Source organism: Canis lupus, chromosome 5 (assembly GCF_011100685.1).
Source record: "Canis lupus familiaris isolate Mischka breed German Shepherd chromosome 5, alternate assembly UU_Cfam_GSD_1.0, whole genome shotgun sequence".
NCBI lineage: Eukaryota > Metazoa > Chordata > Mammalia > Carnivora > Canidae > Canis > Canis lupus.
Window position 1 is genome coordinate 84,806,613 of NC_049226.1, and position 19,066 is coordinate 84,825,678.

At 43.0% G+C, this 19,066-nt stretch overlaps 1 long non-coding RNA gene across 1 annotated transcript; it reads left to right on the forward strand.

Moving 5' to 3' along the window:
• Positions 1–2,108: 2,108 nt before the first annotated feature.
• LOC119872037 lies at positions 2,109–15,551 on the forward strand. Its single transcript, XR_005358958.1, has 3 exons — positions 2,109–2,335; positions 2,925–3,478; positions 15,187–15,551. It is a non-coding gene; the product is annotated as an uncharacterized LOC119872037 (long non-coding RNA).
• Positions 15,552–19,066: the final 3,515 nt, after the last annotated feature.

Genomic DNA, 19,066 nt, shown 5'->3' on the forward strand with positions numbered 1-19,066 from the left:
TCAGTCTGCTTATCTCAGTTTGTTTTTATAAATCCACCTTCACGAGCAGGGCACTAGTGTCGGTCTCCCCTATCAGATGGCCATTTTCATAAGGGCAGACACTGGTCCTGTTCTTGCTCACCTTTGTATCCCAGCTCAGGACTCACCACATAGTAGGTGCTCAATAAATATTTAAGCTAATCTGTTGGCACCAATTCTTAACCTTGGTTTCATGGCAGTACCTTGATGGAACTCTTTGTGGAAACACCCTGCAGCTGCCTCATGGGGACTAAGAACCAAAAGAGTGCACGCGTGCCAAGTTGGACCTAAACAACAATTGCACCGCAGTGGAGAGCCAGCACTGAGATGAGCAGCCATAAACATCGTGTTTCCTCATCATGCATCTTAAAGGTCTAATCCAAGAAGGTTGGAAATAGGTCAGGAATTGGCATGTGGGACGAGCTGGGACATGAGAGTAATTACTAAAAATACAAGTTATCTGGGGGATGTGAAGTCTCACCCATTATTTTTGTAGAGGTGGCTGTGTGATAAAAACACCAGACTGACAGGCCCTAACACCTCAGGTTGGACTTCTTGAGACCGGGTTTTAAATCCTGTCTCTGCTCCTTACTTGCGACCTTAGACAAGTTCCTTAATATTTTTTGACCCTCAGTTTGATCATCTGGAAAATGGGGGTAGTAACAGTTCTGACTTTTTAAGGTCAGTTAGAGAATTAACTGAAGCCATTCATGCTAAGTGCCTGATAGGGCCTACCTCATGGTATGGGCTCAATAAATGCTATTTGCTATTCCTAAAAAGCAATTTTGGGAAGATGCCATCTTACAATAGATCTTAGAAAAAGGAAGATGTAAGAGATGCCAAAATGCCAAAATTTCTTTAGAAATCAAGAAGACTGACAAGTAACATTGAGTAAATTCTTTTAATTTTTCCTCTCTGTGCTTTGGGGTAAAGAGCACCATTCTCTATAACACTGTGCTGTATAGAAACACAGATTAAGAATGATTGGAAAAAAAGAATGATTGGTGCATCTCAGCATTTTTCAAACAATAGTTCAGGGATCTCTAGCCATTTAAGTTGAACTTGCAAAAAAAAAAAAAAAAAAAGAAAAAGAAAAAAGTCCATGGTCAGGAAAAAAAAAGTTCTCAAAATAAATATTAAAGGCTCTGAGAAATCTCACAACAAAAATCCTAACACACTCTGCTTAAATTACTTGATCACAGTACTCTTCCTTTGTTATCATAATTAGCATGCCAATGAGTGCACTTTGTGAATTGCTTCTGTATCCCATTCTTTTCCATTTGACAGATAAGGGAATTGGGCCAAAGAGAGAGGCCAGTTATATGTTTTCCCTAAATGTTATGTTTGAATTAGAAAGAAATATAGAGCTGTAAATATCCAAACATTTGGGAGAATGAGAAACTGCGTATCATGCAAAAACATTACTGATTCATTGGGGACTTAGTATTCTTACTTAATAAAAATCCCTACTTTTGATTTTTTTTAAGGTTGGTCATGTATATGACATTGGAAAGGGATACAATAAAGATGTATTTTTTAGCCCAAACTCTCTTTAGAATTTCATCATATAATTTTGTCAAGATTTAGATACGCTGGAGTTCTGACACAGGTTACTGTGTGTAAAAACAACAACAACAACAACAAACCCACAAATTTCTCTTCCTAGTTTCTCTTTATAATGAATCAGATGAGTGACACCTGGGGGTTTGCATATCAGAGGGCACGGCAGATTATATTTTCCAAAAATGGTCGCAGCAATATTTGTAGCTATTTTTCCAGAGCCTTGCCACTTCCCATCGGCAGTTGGAGACTAGTTCTCTGTCCCTTGAATCTCAGCGGGGAGGGACTGATCTTCCTTCCATCCCAGAGTCCAGCGTCAACTGGTCTTCCTCCCAGGGTGCTCGCCACGGCCGCATGAACACGTGCAAATGTTCCATCTGATTGTTGACATGGTCTCATAAAGAAAGTCTCGGACCACAGCCAACACTATGATGCAGTGCCAGGTGTCATACGCGATTCAGATGTCATAAACTCCTAGATGTCATATTTGATTACAGGCATTATCAGCTGGATATGTAAGCGACCAAGCTTTTTAGGTGGATCCTAGCCCTAGCCTTCAAGGTTCTGGTATCGTTGCGCTGAAACGACCCCTCCTAGCTGTGACCTGTCTCTGAAGCACATATCTATAAGAATGATAAAAAGTTGTTTTACACTCTTAATTTCTATAAAGTAACCATAGCAACCAGAACAGGGAATAATATGAAAAGGGGAAGGAGAGCACCGACTTTGAATCTACGCCTCCTGTGTTCCTTTAGAGGTACTCCCAATTTATTAACCCACTCGAATGACATAAATCTTACCTCTTTCGTGTCAGGCATCCTTTAAGTGTATTTTATTTAACTATCACAACTCTTTGGGGATAGTACAGTAGCTCCATTTTCAGGTAAGAAATTTTACATTGCGTGCCCTTCATTAGCCAGTGTCGCTACAAATTCAGTGCCCAGTATATACAGGGAGGGAGCCCATGTTTCTTGGTCATTCATAATATAGTAGATTTCTTGAAAATCCCCATTCTGTTGGCAACGATTGCCACGCACCCTGCTCAAATGCGTCTCCATAATGTGCGCCCCATAGAAGTCACTGTTTCCAGAGAAGACTTGGTGTTTCTGTTCATCTCCCCAAACATGCACTGTTGTTAACTCGAGAGAAGTTGGTCATAGCATCCAGCCGGGGGTGGTGCTTCTGCGCAATGTCACTGTACTTCAAGTCACAGCCCCATTTCACACCTAAATGGCTCCACTTAATAGCACCGTGGGCCTGATTTACCTTAATCTCAAGATATAACCTCACCTCCCCTCACCTGTGGATTATGTTCCTCAGGCTTATCATGATTCTCTCTCTTCCAGATGTGGCAGGCCAACCATCTTGGACCTTATCCCTCCAACGCCTTTACTCTTTTGGTTTGATTCACTCCATTTGTTCGATACTCATTTGTGAAATGCCTCCTATGTCTTGGTGTATTGGTAGAAAACAGTACATCTCTCAACCTATGGGCATCATTCCTTGAAGCATATGCTCTCTTGACTCACTCTAGTTCCAGCGTGGTGCTAAAACGGACTGTGTTTCTCCCCTGAGTCAAACTGAGCACCCAAAGAACTAACTGAGAGACACCCTGCAACGTTTTAGAACAGAAAATATGGGACGCAAGTCATATTTCACATCAAACTGCCTTTTATCAGCTGTGATTCCTGAAATACGTTACTTAACCTCACTTGGTCTCAGGGTCTCCACAGATAAACCAGGAGTGATAACTTTTTCTCATGAAGATGAAGGGAGAATTAGATGAGAGCATCTGTGCAATGGGTATAATTTGGTTCCTAGCGTATGTCAAGCACTCAGCACCTGCTCGGGATGATGACGGCCGTCCTTCTTCATGTGCAACTTCCCCTGGGCCCTCAAGGTGAGTCTTGAGTCAGGCATCACTTTCTCCCATTTTTCACCCTCTTCTGGGGCCACTCCTACACTTGGCTTTAGGTCTTCCAGTTTTTCTCGGTGACACATTTCCTTTGTGGTGTCAGCTTCAGTGGTCTTCTTTTCAGCTTTACATGCCATTCCACAGGAGACAGGTACTACAGAGTCAGTGACCTGCAAACGGGGGCGGCCCAGCAGATGGAACCTGCTCAAATGCGGGCACATCCGAGCAGGTGCAAAGTGAGGCTGGATGCAGTGGGGCCCAGGGAGGAGGGCTAAAGGGCTCTTGGTATCCTCTAGTCCCTAGAGGAGGAGGGAGCCTATTGCTGAAAACCACGGGTGTAGGTAATTTAATTTTCTCCTCCAAAAACATTCAAACAGCGACATTGAAGGGTCTAAGGTCATAGCTTCTGGAGACTGTGATCACATACTATTTGTGTCCATTCAAATTCCACCTCTTGCTGGTCACTGGTTCTATTATCTTTGGCAAGCAACCCAGCCGCTCCTAGCCTTGGTCTCTGCTGGCAGAAGAGTCACACCAGCCACTTGGGAATATTGTGTAGGTTGAGTTAATGCCCGCAAAGTGCTTAGCACGGTCCTGGCACATCCCAAGCATTTCTACTGTTCGTGCGCATCTGACGCCCTGCCATACCACCTCAGGGCCTTCGCCAGTCCCACAGAGGTGTCTGCGGTGCCAGCAGCAGATATCTACTCAGCTGTGGGTTCAGCTGTGGCCATCTGGCAGGCAGGGTCTGGGAGTGCTGGAGAGTGAGGTGGCTTCTGCGTGGGGATCAGCAGCATCTGCTTCTGGGAGGGAAGCTTTCCATGCCCCCTGGCATGTGCTCCTCTCATAAATTCTCCCAGAAATGGGGACGCAGCTGAGCCCCGCCATTTGTGGAAGCAGGCACCCTCCCTTTCTCTCTGCTTCATCTGCTTGGAGCTAGGGCCTCAGCACGGCTTGGCTTGACATGTGGCTGCTGGCTCGTAATGGCTCTCCCAGCAGAGTCCCTGCAGGCATCACTGCCACAGCTCCTGGAGGACAAGGGAGCCTATTGCTAAAAGATAAGCCATAGAGAGACCAGTGTTTATTTAAACAGGTGTAGGTGATTTAATCTGTCTCTCTAAAAACATTTAATGACTCCTGTGGTATGCAGAGTGGCTTGCGGAACGTGTCCATGCCCTAATCCCTGAACATGTGAATATGTTACCTTGATAGCACCAGACACTTTGTTGATAGAATTAAGGTTACTTTGAATTTTGAAACGGTGAGGTAACCTGGATTCTCCACGTGGCTCCGAGCTAATTACATCAATCTTTTAAAAATGGTGAATTTTCTCTAGCCGGAGCTAGAGGTTTGTAGAAGAAAGGAAAGTCAGGGTGATTCAGCGCATGAGAGGGACTTGGCACCTCGTGCTGGAGGTGGTTGTTTGGAAAGCCAGAGAAAAACTGCAGATATCATCATGGAGCCAAGACAAGACGCCCCCCCCCACCCCCACCCCCCGATAATACCAAGGAAACAGGGATTGCCGTTCTACAACCTCAAAGACTTTGATTCAGCCAACAACCTGGATGCACTCAAAGATAGATCATTCTCTGGTACCTGCCGGTAAGAACCCAGCCCAGGTGACACTGCCTTGTCCTTGCAAAACCCTACGCAGGAGACCTAACCAAGTCCACCTGAACTTCTGACTGACACAACTGTGGGATCACAAATGTGGGTTGTCCTAAGCCACCAAGTTTATGGTAATTTGTTACAGCCCCAAGGGGAACAAATGCAACTTAAAAATTAAATTTCACATTCTTTAAGACGGTGTTAAGAAGGCCTGTCCTGGTCTAGCTCTGATTTTCTCGATTGCTTCATTCCATACTATTCTCTGCAATGTCAAACTTCTCCCCAAGTCACCCCCTCTGACTGCCATTCTTTAGCTCTGACTTTTAATGAGGATGCTCTTGGAATTCAGGAGACAAAGTTCCTCACTGGACAGGACGTTGTCCCATGCATCGCAAAACTTTCAGTGTCCTTGACTCCTTGGGTGTTAAATACCAGCGGTGTGGCCCAGTCATTGTGACAACCACAACCACCACAGCAAAACCTTGTGGGGCCCTCAATTTGAGCACCACTGGAAGCAGTACATAAATATTCCACGAGGATTGTTTGAACAACTACTGAACTCCAGGAAGTCTTGTAATACTGGATAATCTGAGTGAACAAAACAGAGCTCCTGCCTTGAAGGGAGTTACACTGTGGTAGATTTAAAAAATAATGATAATAATTATATACATATATAAAAAATAACAAAAAATTATATATATATATATATAGAGAGAGAGAGAGAGCAACAGATGAACACTTCTAGCAGTTTTAAATGCTATGGAGGATGGAACAGGGTTATAAGGTGGGGAGCAGAGGGGTGTAGTGTGTGCTTTTTCCAGAGGGATCAGAGAAGGCCTCTCTATGGATGTTGCATGGAGTTGATACCTCATGTTGAAAGGAGTAGCCACCTCAAGGGTAAGAGAAAGAAAATCCCGAGTAGAAGCATGAGTAGGTTCAGCGCCCTTGGAGGTAGGGAGAGCCTGGTGCCTTTGAGGGCCAGGAAAGTCCATGAAGCCGGACCAGGGTGAGTGATAGGAGAGAGAAGCATAAAGAGACGTGGGAGGCAGGTTGGGGCCAGATCTCCCAGGACATCGTAGGCCACGGTGGGACATTTGTATTTCATTCTGGTTTCAGTGGTGATCCATCAGGAGGGTTTTTGGTTTTTGGTAGACAATTTTTTATGCACAATGTCAAAGGGAAGTGGATGCAATAATCTAATAAGTTACCCTGCGTTAATGTAGTGACTCACCCTGCTTTCCCAGGCCAGTCGTGTCCCCATTTACTTTCTTCACTCCAGATTCCTCTGAAGCAAATCCCAGGCAGACTAATATATCATCTCTAAATATTCCTATTTTGAAATATTATTTTCATTTTTTAAAATTTTTAGATTATTTTGAGAGAGAGAGAGAGCATAATCATGGGTGGAGGGAGGGGTGGGGGGAGAGGGAGAGAGACAAGCTTAAGCAGGCTCCATGCCCAGAGTGGAGCCCAACCTGGGGCTCAATCTCATGACCCTGAGACCATGACCTGAGCCAAAATTGGGAGTCAGTTGCTTAACCAACTGAGCCACCCAGCCAGCCATCCCTATTTTGAAATATCCTAAATACAATTCCTTTTTAGGTACAAAATTAATGTCATTATTAAACCCTTAATGAACAAAAACTATGTCATGCCATCAACTCTACTGCAGGGGTTTAAGTAGGAGAATAAACTAGTCTGGCTTGCCTGGTAGGGATGTCACCTTGGAATCCCCACGGAGGCTAGCACGTGAGGCAAGGGGGCAGAGGCGGAGGCGGGGAGGCCGCTCAGGAGGCTGTGCAGTCGTGGAGGTCAGAAACGATCATGGACTGGCCATGGTGTTAGTGGTACGTGGAGACTCCTCAGATGTGAGCTGAGAAGGAGAAGGAGGAATTGAGGACAACTCCGGTGGCTTCGGTCCAAGTGACTAGGAGATCATGGTGACAACCGCGGACAAGGAAGGGGGGCTTGGGGGTGGGCGTATCAATGATACAATAGGCCCTGGCAGCACAGGCATTTCTCCATGCGTCACGCACATTCTTGTCTGCAATCCTCACTCCCATCTTCTACGCCGTTGCTTCAACCAATGCTACTGGACAATCTAGGCCAAGTTCACATGCCTTCTCTTCTTTGAGTCCTTCTAGATTCCTCCATTTAATCCTTGATGTTTTCCTGTCTATATCTAATTTTTAAAAAAACTTGATAAATGCATTTGGTTAAAAATCTTAAGTAATGGTGAAAGGCTTGTTACAGAAACCACCATGTCTACGTCCTGGCTCTGCTGTGCGTTAACTCTATGACCTCGGGCAACCTCCTTCCACTTGCTAAGCATTTCTCTTCAGCTACAAGATGCTCATTGATGGTTGGACAATCCAAAATCTAATTAATACAAGGCTCCTCCATACCTATTTGGCCCTAGTCAGAGATGACGCACCGCAGCTGTCATTGTCATAGCTCTCACTGTTGTTAGGGCACATGCTCACGGAAGAGGGGAGAGCGGCATTCAACTGGGATGTGCCACTTGTCCTGGGCCCCAAAGGCGATGCAATGGACTGTGCAATCACTGTAAGGACGTACTTAGGGAAACAAACCACCAAGCTCTACACACTGTGAATAGCTCTTCAACCACACTGGGTGGAAGACTTGAACTTAATCCACTTCAGGTCTGAACAGTAAGAACAGTCATCACTTGAAGCTGTAGGCTTTCATATTAATCTAATTTATGTAAACAAGCTGCCTCTCCCGCTCCCTGACACACACGTCTACTCCCACACCCCAACACGCTCGGCAATGTGGAGGTGTATTTGACCTATCTGCACAGTCATTGAGGCTTTGGTTAGATATTATTTAAGAGTCCAAGAGAAATCTCGGAATTATACCACGCAGACATTTCTATCACAGCCACCCATAAATCCTAATTAGGCAGCTGGTAGCCGAGCTGCGAGAAGAAGCTCGGTTTCTGTTTGTTCCCAGTGTCTCATTAATGACATGCCTTCACAATGGGTTACAGATGGAGATGATGTCTCCAAACAGGATTGTTAGCAGATGGGTGGAGAACGGGGGTCACAGGTTACTCTTTCCTCTGCTGCAAACTTATGCAAAGGCAGGAGGCTGGGGCCCAACCTACGACTGGAAGCTGGGACACTCAGACAGCAGCTCACTTCCCCTCTCTCAACACTGATTTCTGACTCAGACTTGATTTTGAATCCAGACTTTAATACTGACTACTTCAGAACGTTGGCAATGCTTCTGGACCTCGCCAAGCTTTCAGAATTTTCTCTTATGGAAAAAGTGAGGAGGATGTTGCATCCCAGGTGCTATTTTTATAAAGACCAAGCAATACAATGGGAAGCACTTAGCACAGTATCTGGAGCACCATTTTGTAAATGAAAGCAAATTCTGACTATTTTTCCTTCCCCATTCCTGCCTTTCTTCTGTGCCTATAAACAAAGGAGCCTGATGCCAACAGAATATTATTTGACAAGAGAACCCTGTGGTATGAACAAATGAAGTCATACACACCCACTTCTCTTTCTGAAACTAACTTTGCTATTTTGTAACTTAAAAGTCATTCTAGAACACTAGCGTCTGAGCGGCCGACTTAAGCTGTCAAATGAGTACCCACGAGTCAATGTGGAAGTTAAAAATCAAAGATGGAGGCAGTGAAAAAAGACAGGAAACCATATCCTAAATTGATCATAAACTGGAAAAGAACATTCCACTAGAGCACTTGACACCCCTACTAGACAAACACTCGACTCCTGCCTTCCTGAGTTAGTCCCACCATCGTTTTGCAGTTGGTGTAGGAGGAAGTGAAGATGCCGAGGGCCTGAAGTCATGTAGATAAAGCGCTGAAAGTGGCCTTGGGATCCAGGTGTGACATAGTCAAGAGAGCAAGTGCTCTTCCACTCTCCGGAGCTGGCTCCCTTCTAATGATGTGCTATTCTGTATTAATTACCAGCATTTCCTTGGCCTGAGTCTTTTATGTTATTAATTAACTAATTAGCAAATAACTAATTCCATGAACTCTGGAGTTCCGGCTATGAGTTGGACGCTTCCATGCCCTTTGGGAGCTCCTGATGAAGGGGAGTGCTATGAACAAACGGACTCAGATCAAGCAAGCCTACAAGATGAGATGACCCAATTGTGTCTGATGGGTGGGACTCTGGGGTAGTTTTGGGAAGAGGTTATGCTTTTACTGCATTCAGAGGGATGACCCGCCAGCCAATGAGCCACAGAAGAAACAGACCTCCTATTTTTCCATAGAGAGAATCAGACTCGAGGAAGGAAAGTTCTACAGGACATTATCCGTCCTTTTCTTTTTTTTTTTACACTGAAACTCTTTGATATCAATAGTATTATTTTCCTCCACAGAGTATCTGTTTCATGAAAAACTTAACGAAAAGAAAAATTCTCCCAATTCGATTTCCTAGTAATAGTTACCTTTAACATTTTGGCGATTTTCTGTCTGTGGTTTTCTTTGTGAGTATGTGTATGTATCCACATGCACTACAGGTTAGCCACCTCACGCAAAATTAAACTCATTCAGAATCTGACTTTACCACGATTCTTTCTCAGGGGTCTTCAGTCATCAGTATTTATTGTCAAAACCATTATTTCAGGTGTCCTCATTATAATATCATTATCACAGTTGATTAAACATTCCTGTCTGTGAATTGGACAGTATGTACTTAGTCCCAGGTGGGGCTGTACGTCACTGAGGCAAGGACCTCACCCAATCAAAGACGCATCTCCTCCTTTGCCATCACATCCCAGCACCTCACTCACGGTCTTCCTTGTGGTAGGCACCCACTGACTGTTTGCTAACTGACAGTAGTTGGGTATTAACACTAGTTTATTTTTGTTTACATGAGTACACATACATATACACAGTCACAGTCCTACAGGGAAAAATTTTCAACCCAAATCTTAGTCTGGCTTTTTATTTTTTTTATTTTTTTAAGTTAATTTACTAGAAGTGGATTTTTTGGATCAAAGGCCAAGGTAAACTTACAATCCTTTGATACGTGTTGCCAAATTTGCATTGCACTGAGGCTGTAAACATTTTTTCCTCCTACCACTAATGTATGACAAAGTCCTCTCCCTGTACTCCTGCCAACAGTGAGTATTATTTATTTTTTAATCCTTGCTAATTAGAGAGGTAGGAAATGGTATCTTATTTCATTAATGAGTAGTAAGGCTGAACATTTGCTTATGGGTTTATAGTCATTTGTAGCTCCTCAGTGAATTCTATTCTTTTTCCTTTTCTTTTTTTATGTGACTTTGAGTCCTGGGTTATGAATATTAATATGAACAGAACTGTGCCTGATATATAGTTACGTTTTATAGAGAATATATATTTCATTATATGTATATTTGTGTGTATATATGTACCTGTGTGTGTGTGTAGCTATATATCAGCTAGTAGATACACGTTAGCTACTGAGAAAAGCCAAGCTTGTGAATCATTGTGTGCATGGATAAGTTTTAAATAAGGATATAGTGATATAATGCATGCAAGTCCCTGAAATGTCCATATTTTCAGTTGTGAGAGAGAAATACTACATAGGGTGGGAGGCATATAGGATTGCAATTAAGAGCATATGCTCTGGGTCAAGACTTCTTGGGCTCAAATCCTGATCCCTCTACTTAGTTATAAGGTATTGGTAAATAAACTGACTTCAGTAAATCTGTTACTTGATCAAGGGAAAGGGGATGGATTATGCCACTGACTTTATGCTGGTGTGACAAGGATCCAAGGTTTTAATACCTAAGAGTACACAGAAATTGCTGACACACAATAAGTGTTCGATTTTGGTTAGCTTGAGAAGTAAACAAACAGGTTAGGCATCCCTAGCAGTAATTATACAAAGGAAGTGCACAGCTTTGTGGGATGGAGAATGTTACCAATGGAATGGGGATTGGGATAAAAGTAAGGATTAGAGAAGATGATTAAGGAAGATATCTCTGTGAAGCGGCTGGATGAGGAGAAAAGCAGGCGAACAGTGGGGAAAAGGAATGGTCAGATGTAGGAAACAGTATGTGCAAATGCCCTGCCATGGAAGGAAATAAAAGGAGATCGGATGAGGGGAGTAAATGAGCAGGAAAGTGGGGCAACATTAAATAGAAAAAGTGGGTGGAAGCCAGACTATTCAGGGCCTTATGGACCATCATCAAAATTTTCTGATGCAATTTTATTTAGTAAAAGGATAAAATTAAGTAAGAACTTAATTTAAGTAAGAAAGTTACTTTGCAGGTAGCAAGTGGCGACTTTCTTTAAGTAAGAAAGTTCGACTTTTAGGGGAGATACATAGATGATGCTTTGAACTGAACTTACTGTACATATTTGTAGTGAGATGAAGGACTGCATTTTAACACCAATACTCATGGATTTCTTTCAAGTCCTCATGAAGACGCAATCTTGGTTGTGAACTCTCTCTGCAGAGAAGAACTCTAACCACTTGTAGGCAAGCAGGAAGCCTTCCAACCCCTAGTCTACTGGGAGAGCGTTTGTGCTGCCATTGGTCCCCTCGTTGCAGGGATCTTTTTCACATTTTCCTCTGGTACTAAGAGTTTGCTCCCTGTCCACAACTTGGCCCAACTTTATTCTCAGTCATTGGGACTATATCTTTTTTATATTAGCTGTTTTAGGTCATTAGAATCCAAAGGCAGGAGCAAGAAGGTTGGGTCACCATCAAGGTTAATCATAACAGAAAGAAGACAGAACAAAACAAAAACATTGTTTGGGAACAGATGTGTGTTTGAGGAGGCTCAGCCCTAACCAGCTTCCTCTGCTAAACCCATATTTCAGTAAGCTTGGAAGGATGGCTTCTCATTTCTTCTTTAATCTCATTTGTTGTGCTGGCCAGCAAGTGGATAATATAATACTTTCATCTTTATACCAGGATTTGAGAGAGATATTAATCAGTATATTTCTCCTTCAATCCTGGAACATCTGTGAAACAGAAATATTAATTGACGTCTACTGAAAGACTTGCCATTCCAATAATACATCCACTAAGGCAATCAAGTAATATTGCTAATGCTTATGTTATATTAAAAAAAAACATGAGTGACCTATGAAATATGTAGAATAATCTATTGACCATAATACATGTAGTGTGTTAATTTTCACTGTCAATTTATAGTCAACTGTAAAATGTTTGAAAATACAACTTAAGAAGGCAATAGTGCAAGAACAACAGAAAGAACTCAGACCTTTCACTCAGATCCACTGGGTTTGAACCCTACTGTCGCCACTTGCTACCTGCAAAGAATTTGAATGTCTCATTTTCCTTTATTCTCTCTCCCTGGGGTCCTCCTATAATTTCAAATGAAGTTATTGTCAATGCCTCATTTTGGTATTGCCCTAAATAAATATCACTGAATTCATACTTATTGAGTGGTCATTGTTCACACATTACTCCTTCAAACCTCACAATAATCCCAGGAGGTTGGTTTTATTTTCAAAGAAGGAAACTGATACTAGATGCCTGGCCCTAAAGAATCAGGGTTGAACTCAGGTCTGGTAATATCCAAATTTCAGGAATCTGCCAATCCGAAGAGCTGACCTGCATATGAAGCAGTCCCCCCCGCCCCAATGCCTACAAACTCCTGCTAGCCTTTCTTCGGGACCAGAAATCAATCTTTAGCAAACCAGGATGACTGCTCATACACCTAGAAGAGATGTCCACTCTCAAATGCCCCCCTTCCAAGAGGATACGACTCAGAGGACCATGCTTTTTGCACTCAAAGAAGACAGACATTGAACCCAGCTTTTCCCCTCTTTCTGGGTGTTGCCCACACCTAAGGAACTGTGAGATCCTGACATGTGTCTCTGTGGCTTTAAAGGTCTGTCATCACTGTTACATTCAGGTGCATATAGTCTCTAGGATGGATTAATAACCCACCTATCCCCAATATTTTCCCCTCAGGAGGATCACTGTCACTGTCCTCAGGGGGACCTCTGCAATGCAGAGCTGGTATGTCCCCTCTTATAAAGCTGGCCTTCCTCCACAAGTGATCCCAAACTTACACACCCAGAGGCCTGGTATTCTGTACTCCAGCTCCTCCTCCCCGTCCAAGTCTTCCTCCTCCCTAGCACTGTCCCCCTGAAGGGTCACAGCCTCTTGCTCTGTGCTTCGCCCGCCATACCTGTTCAATCCATATAGATGCGTCTTCCCTTAATCTCCAAATCCCACCTGTGCTGAAAGGTGTGCTCTGCACTCTATATGCTCTGCCTTCCACAACTGACTCCAGAATGAAGATTGAATGGAGATTTATCATTTTTTTCTCATTAAATGTGTTACTAATGATTTATATACATTTTTCTTTGATGTTAGACTACAAGGTCTCTTATGAAGAATGCTTGCCATTTCTCCAGAGATCGCTCATGGTATTCAGCACCTGACTGTGCACATGAAACATGTGTATGTATGTGTACACACACACACACACACACACACACACACACACACACAGAGTTAACCCTAAATGATTGAACTCATAACTGTAAGTTCTTCAAGGGCAGAGATTCCTATTGGAGAGTCCCTAGCACGAGGCCTGAACTTTCCACACCTACGAATTATTTAGCTTGGTAACTGCCTCCTAATATTCCTTTGGGATGAGGGTGGATGCCCCTTGGTTTGCTGCAATGTCTTTACGTGGGATTCCATCAATCAACATGTTCTGCTGCAGAATTTCAGTGATTATGTGACTGGCTCAGGAATGGATGGGTGATGCCACGAAAGTCAGTGATTCCCAGAGAGAATCTGAGCCTCGTGTCTTAACAGAGACGTGATGGTAAACCCTTTCTAACCATTACAGGAGATCATCTCCCATTGCGGACTTAACACAGGAGAACCAGAGCTGCAACACAGAGGGGAAACAATCCCATTCCGATTATACCAGTTGTGTCCAGTCACATCCAAACTTGAATGCAGCCAGTTCTCCCCCTCATGCTTAATTTACTTGAAGAAAAAAAAAAAAAAAAAAAAGAGTTCTCCTCTCTGCTCAAACCAGTTTGAGTTTAGTTTTCTGTCACTTGCCACCAACCCAATCTTATGTGTTAAATAGGTATTGGTTAATTTGTTGAAGAGATTCTCAAGGCAGTAAACAAAGCTGCATTGATGGCCCGTGGACGAACCCTGAACAAGGAGCCTTTGATATTGGAGAGAGGATCTGAATATTAATGCCAATGCTCCAGCGAGGGCAGTGAATCTTGGTTCTGACCTTCGGTAAAAGCTAAACAAACAAGACTCTATCAACTCCTCACAAGTTCCTGTCAAACAGCATTAAAAGCACAACGCTGCATAGCAATTGAGGTGCAGATCTTTTACAGCGTAGAACTGCCTATCGGTATATACAGGACACCCTGGGGTAAAGGCCAGAAGGAGGAATACAGGGTTAGAGGAAATAGTTATTTAAATGGTAGAGCTAAATGGCAAGCAAGAACAGCCTGGGTGGACCTGTGACAATGAGACACTGCTTATTATGTCTCTGTCTTTACTGCTGTATCTCAGCCTCAGTGAGCCCTTCTATAAAATGGGAATCATAAGCTAATACTTGTCAACTTTTAGCAAATCATGTGGCACCCTGGGTTCCCTAGTCCGGTGCTCAAACTTTGATGATAGCTCATCTCAGCTCTCAACTCAGGATATACTCACAAGTTTCAGAAAACAATCCTTATTCTCACGATGCATAATACAGTCTCATATTTTTCATCCCAAATGTGATTTTCTATTATTAAATATTCAAAATAAAGTATTCAATTATGGCTTATTTTTATTTTAAATTGACCATGATCCACTAGACTGATTTCATACCCATCAATGAGTCTTGACCCACAAATTGAAAAGCATTACTTGGACCAACATCTGGTATAGAAAACACTCCAGGTGAATGCCCACTGCATCTAAGCTGTGGTCCAGCATCCCTATAAAGTCTCCTACCCTAATGAACAAGGCTGCACCACAACTGGCTTTAAGTCATCCTTGGTCTCAGGCCTACAGCAGGGGTCAGCTCCCCCTGGGTTCCATGTCCCCTTCCCCCCGGACACACCTCTCACTGTCGCTCTGCTTCTCCAGGTCTTTCTTCTCACCTGCTTTGCTGCATGAGAGGCCTCACCCAAAGTGAAGAAATCGGAAGGCAATGAGAGGCTAAGGATCTCACAGCTTAGTTGGTCTAAGAATCTCTCAGGAGTTCTAAAATACTCTAGGATGCTTGAAGATTACATTTTGGTAAGTTTGGCAGGGGTTCTAGAGTCTGAATGGTTCACAAGCACCCAGGGGTTTTCCATGGAAGGGCAGGGGCACACAATGCTCGGATAAACACTGCCACTAAGAAAGAACACAAGATTACCCTAAACCCCATTTGAAGCTGGAGATGTGGAATCATGGCATTGATGGCCGGCAGCAAAAATGTGAAGGTTTCCTTAAAACTGAGGATTGAGGATGGGGAGGTAGAAGAAGCCGGTTGACTCTGTCTTCAGCATAAACAGAAAGTGGAATGGGAGAGACCACACACAAAGCAGTTCCCTGTCCACACACGCCCCCTCTTCCCCTTCAGCCCAGCTGGCTTACTTTGTTAAGCCGAACAGGTGGCTGCCTTTATTAAATGATACGGGGATACCGGGATGTGAAGAGGTGGCTGGGATGGGGGCAGTAAAAGCAATACAGCAGTCTTCAGTCTTGTTATTTTTAAATGTGGGTGTTCCATATGTCGGATCCTAGTGGGCGGCAGCTTCCCTGTACCCAGGGGAACTGTGTTCTGTATTTGCACCAGGAGGAGAGGCTTGCTGTTTCTTCATTATTTCTCCGAACTCCTGCAACTCTGTTCGAGTGAGAGCCTGTTGAGCATTCGTTAGAGTCAAGTTTGGAGAAATCACTTGAATAGCCAGAGCAGTAACTCAGTCACTGGAAACAGAGAAGAGCGAACTCGGCTTTCCACTCTTCATTCTCTGATTGGGACGGCCACTTAACTGCAGTTTACTGTGCTATGTCCTTTGGATGAGGTGGTTTCCAAAGTCCCCTCCAATACTAGAGTGTCTAGAAGTATGTGAGCTACTGGGATATAAACATAATTTACTTCAAAGCCTTAAGAAGAGATTGAGGAACACCAGCAATGTGTTGGAAATAAAATTTGGCCAGTGAGTCCCAAGGGTACAGGTGTCTGAGTCAGCCTGAGAAATAGCAACAGATGGAAGAAAAGAAAGTTGTGGGAGGGTGGCAAGAAACTCAGCTTGGGGCCAGGGCTGACTGAGACTAAAACCAAGCTCTCTAAGCTCTTAGCTGTATGGCCTAAGTGAGCCACTGAACTTCTCCAACTCAGATTCGTTATCTACAATATGGGAATAATACAGTCGTAAAGTGAAAAACGTACATATTCCTTGGGCCATGCATTCATTCACGTATTCACTCATTGAGCAAAATCAAGTATTTATTATGTCTTGTTTCTGAAGTAAGCATTGTTTGGTCCAATGAGGGAAGGTAGGTGAGCAAGTCTAGCTTAGTAGAATATATGATAAATTATTGCCTGCACTTCTATGCAGAATTTTCTTCCCCCGTAGCTTTCCTCGTAATGTTCCCTCATATATCCTCCTCGTCCTGAATCTCTACGTCTTATGATCACCTTTACAATAGAAACCTATGACTTCAGTATTCCTAATCTTATGCTTTCCTTTTCTCCTCCTCTCATATTTTTTTTTCTTTGAGGAACTCCACTTTTCTTTGAGAAACCATTCTGCTCTCACTGCAAGTGGCCCTGGTTGAGGCTGTAAATCCCAGCACACAACCCCACCCCACAGAGCTAGGAAAATGACCCAGGCTGTCCAGTCAGAGTACCCTATCTTTCCTGGCCATAGCAATTGGTCCAGGGGAAACCCCTGACCCAGGAAGGGCCAATCACAGCCTTGTCTAAGATTTACTGTACCAATTCTGGCAAAGAAAAGCTCTCTTTTCTTCTGAATATTGAGTCTTGAAATTTTGGACTTAATTATGGAATGGTCTTCCTGACACATAGAGGGATTTAGAACTCAGAGATGTCAGAGCCTTTAAAACTTCATTGAGCACCTGGATCCAATTGTACTTGAAATCAAACCTGAGATTTCCCTTTTTGGCGTAACTTTGTTGGAGTTCGGTTTCTCTTACTTGCAAGTCAAAGAGTCCTGAATACTCCATCCTTCAAAATCTTACTCAATTCATACTTTCTCATATCATCTTTGATCTCCTTAGCCAGAGGACACTGGCAGAATACATTTTATTCTCCTTCTACTGAGATTTTCCCTTTTACTGACTGGTTTTATGGTTAATTGCATGCATGTCTGTGCCCTTCTTCTGTCTGGTATTAGATGACCTATTTTCAAAGGAGGTCATCTTACATATTTATCGTGAATATTGTTGTAATTAATGATTATTATATAACAGTTATATGCTGATATATATGTGCTCGTGCTGATATGTATGTGCTCTCTTACGTAACTACTAAAACATGCTATAAGGTAGGTTTAATTTTCCCTTTCATGGATTAAACAAAAAATAAATTCAGGGAATGTAAGTGACATACCCAAATTCTTTCAGCAAGTGAATAGAAAACAGGTTTATAATCCATGTCTTACTAAGTTTTGTGCTAAATCTTGTGTGTGTGTGTGTGTGTGTGTGTGTGTGTGTGTGTAATTTTTACCGATATTACAGTGGTCTGTATTCCACAATGCTATCCTGTACCTCATACCCTCTCCCAGTTTGGAGAGCCTAGGGTACATCTAATGCAATTAAATCAGTGAGTGAATGGATATTAAATCAATAACCAGAGAGGCTAAATTACATGCAAAGGGCATCCCATGGGCCATTCATGGCGAAACACAGAGCCGAATGTGGATGGCATCATGACCTTTCTGGCCCTCACAACCTACTGCATGGCAAAAACCCCTGCAAGGCTACCAATTTCTGAAAGACAGGCCCACTTAGAGAGGAAGAAGCTATGATGGATGTGCAATTCCAGCAAATGCATGATGAAGGATAGAAACATTGCTATGCATGATTTTTTAATAACTACAAAAATCCCATGTACAGGATTTCTGCATGTGAAAATTGATAGCGTTGCCAATGCCGCTCATCTCTTTAAACAAGCAAACTCATCTTCCCTGGTGCTGTTACATCAGTAATAAATTGGCTCCTCAGACAGATCTGCTTGCAGGTTAGAACTGAGATTGAGTAGATAATAACTTTTTGGGTAGCAACGCCTGCCATGGCAAATAATAAAGAAATTCATGACCTGCAAAGTGCAGGGCGATGGTGTTCCAAAAATATATTTCACCTGGTCTCCAAGCAAGTTCATTAGGTATCCAGAAGCTGCAAAAAAATATTCCATACATACAGGAGGTGACTCAAAAAGAATGATCTCAAACGTAGATGAACCAATAGCTATAAAAAATGTAGGCCAATGAGAAGTTTGTTGCTAAGCACTTTTAAAAACAAGATACAAGGGCTGGACATTTTGGTGGGACTATGCCTATCTCCACAAGGGGAATCATACTGGATTTCTCTGGTGACCTTAAGTCGTGTGGCAGCTTTTACAACTATCACACTGGATGCAGATCTCTTTGATGGAGCTTCAGAAGGTGGATTCTCTGTGTTGGGTGATGATTTTTCTCCCTTAGAAAAATAACCAGGTGTCAACAGTAAACTGAATCTACCAACACTGTGCAGACGTATATTAAACTGAATGAGGGAGAAAAAAAAACCCACAGAAAGTTGCCAAGATGGAATGGGAGGAAGTTTCCCTTGGGAGCTGAGATCTACATCCAAGTTCTGAGTTCAGCATCACAGGCTCTGTGGCCCAGGTCATGTCTCTTAACTGCTCTGGACTTTATTTATTCCTCTTTTAACATTAGAAAGTTATGCCAAAGGATCCCTGGGTGGTGCAGCAGTTTAGCGCCTGCCTTTGGCCCAGGGCACAACCCTGGAGACC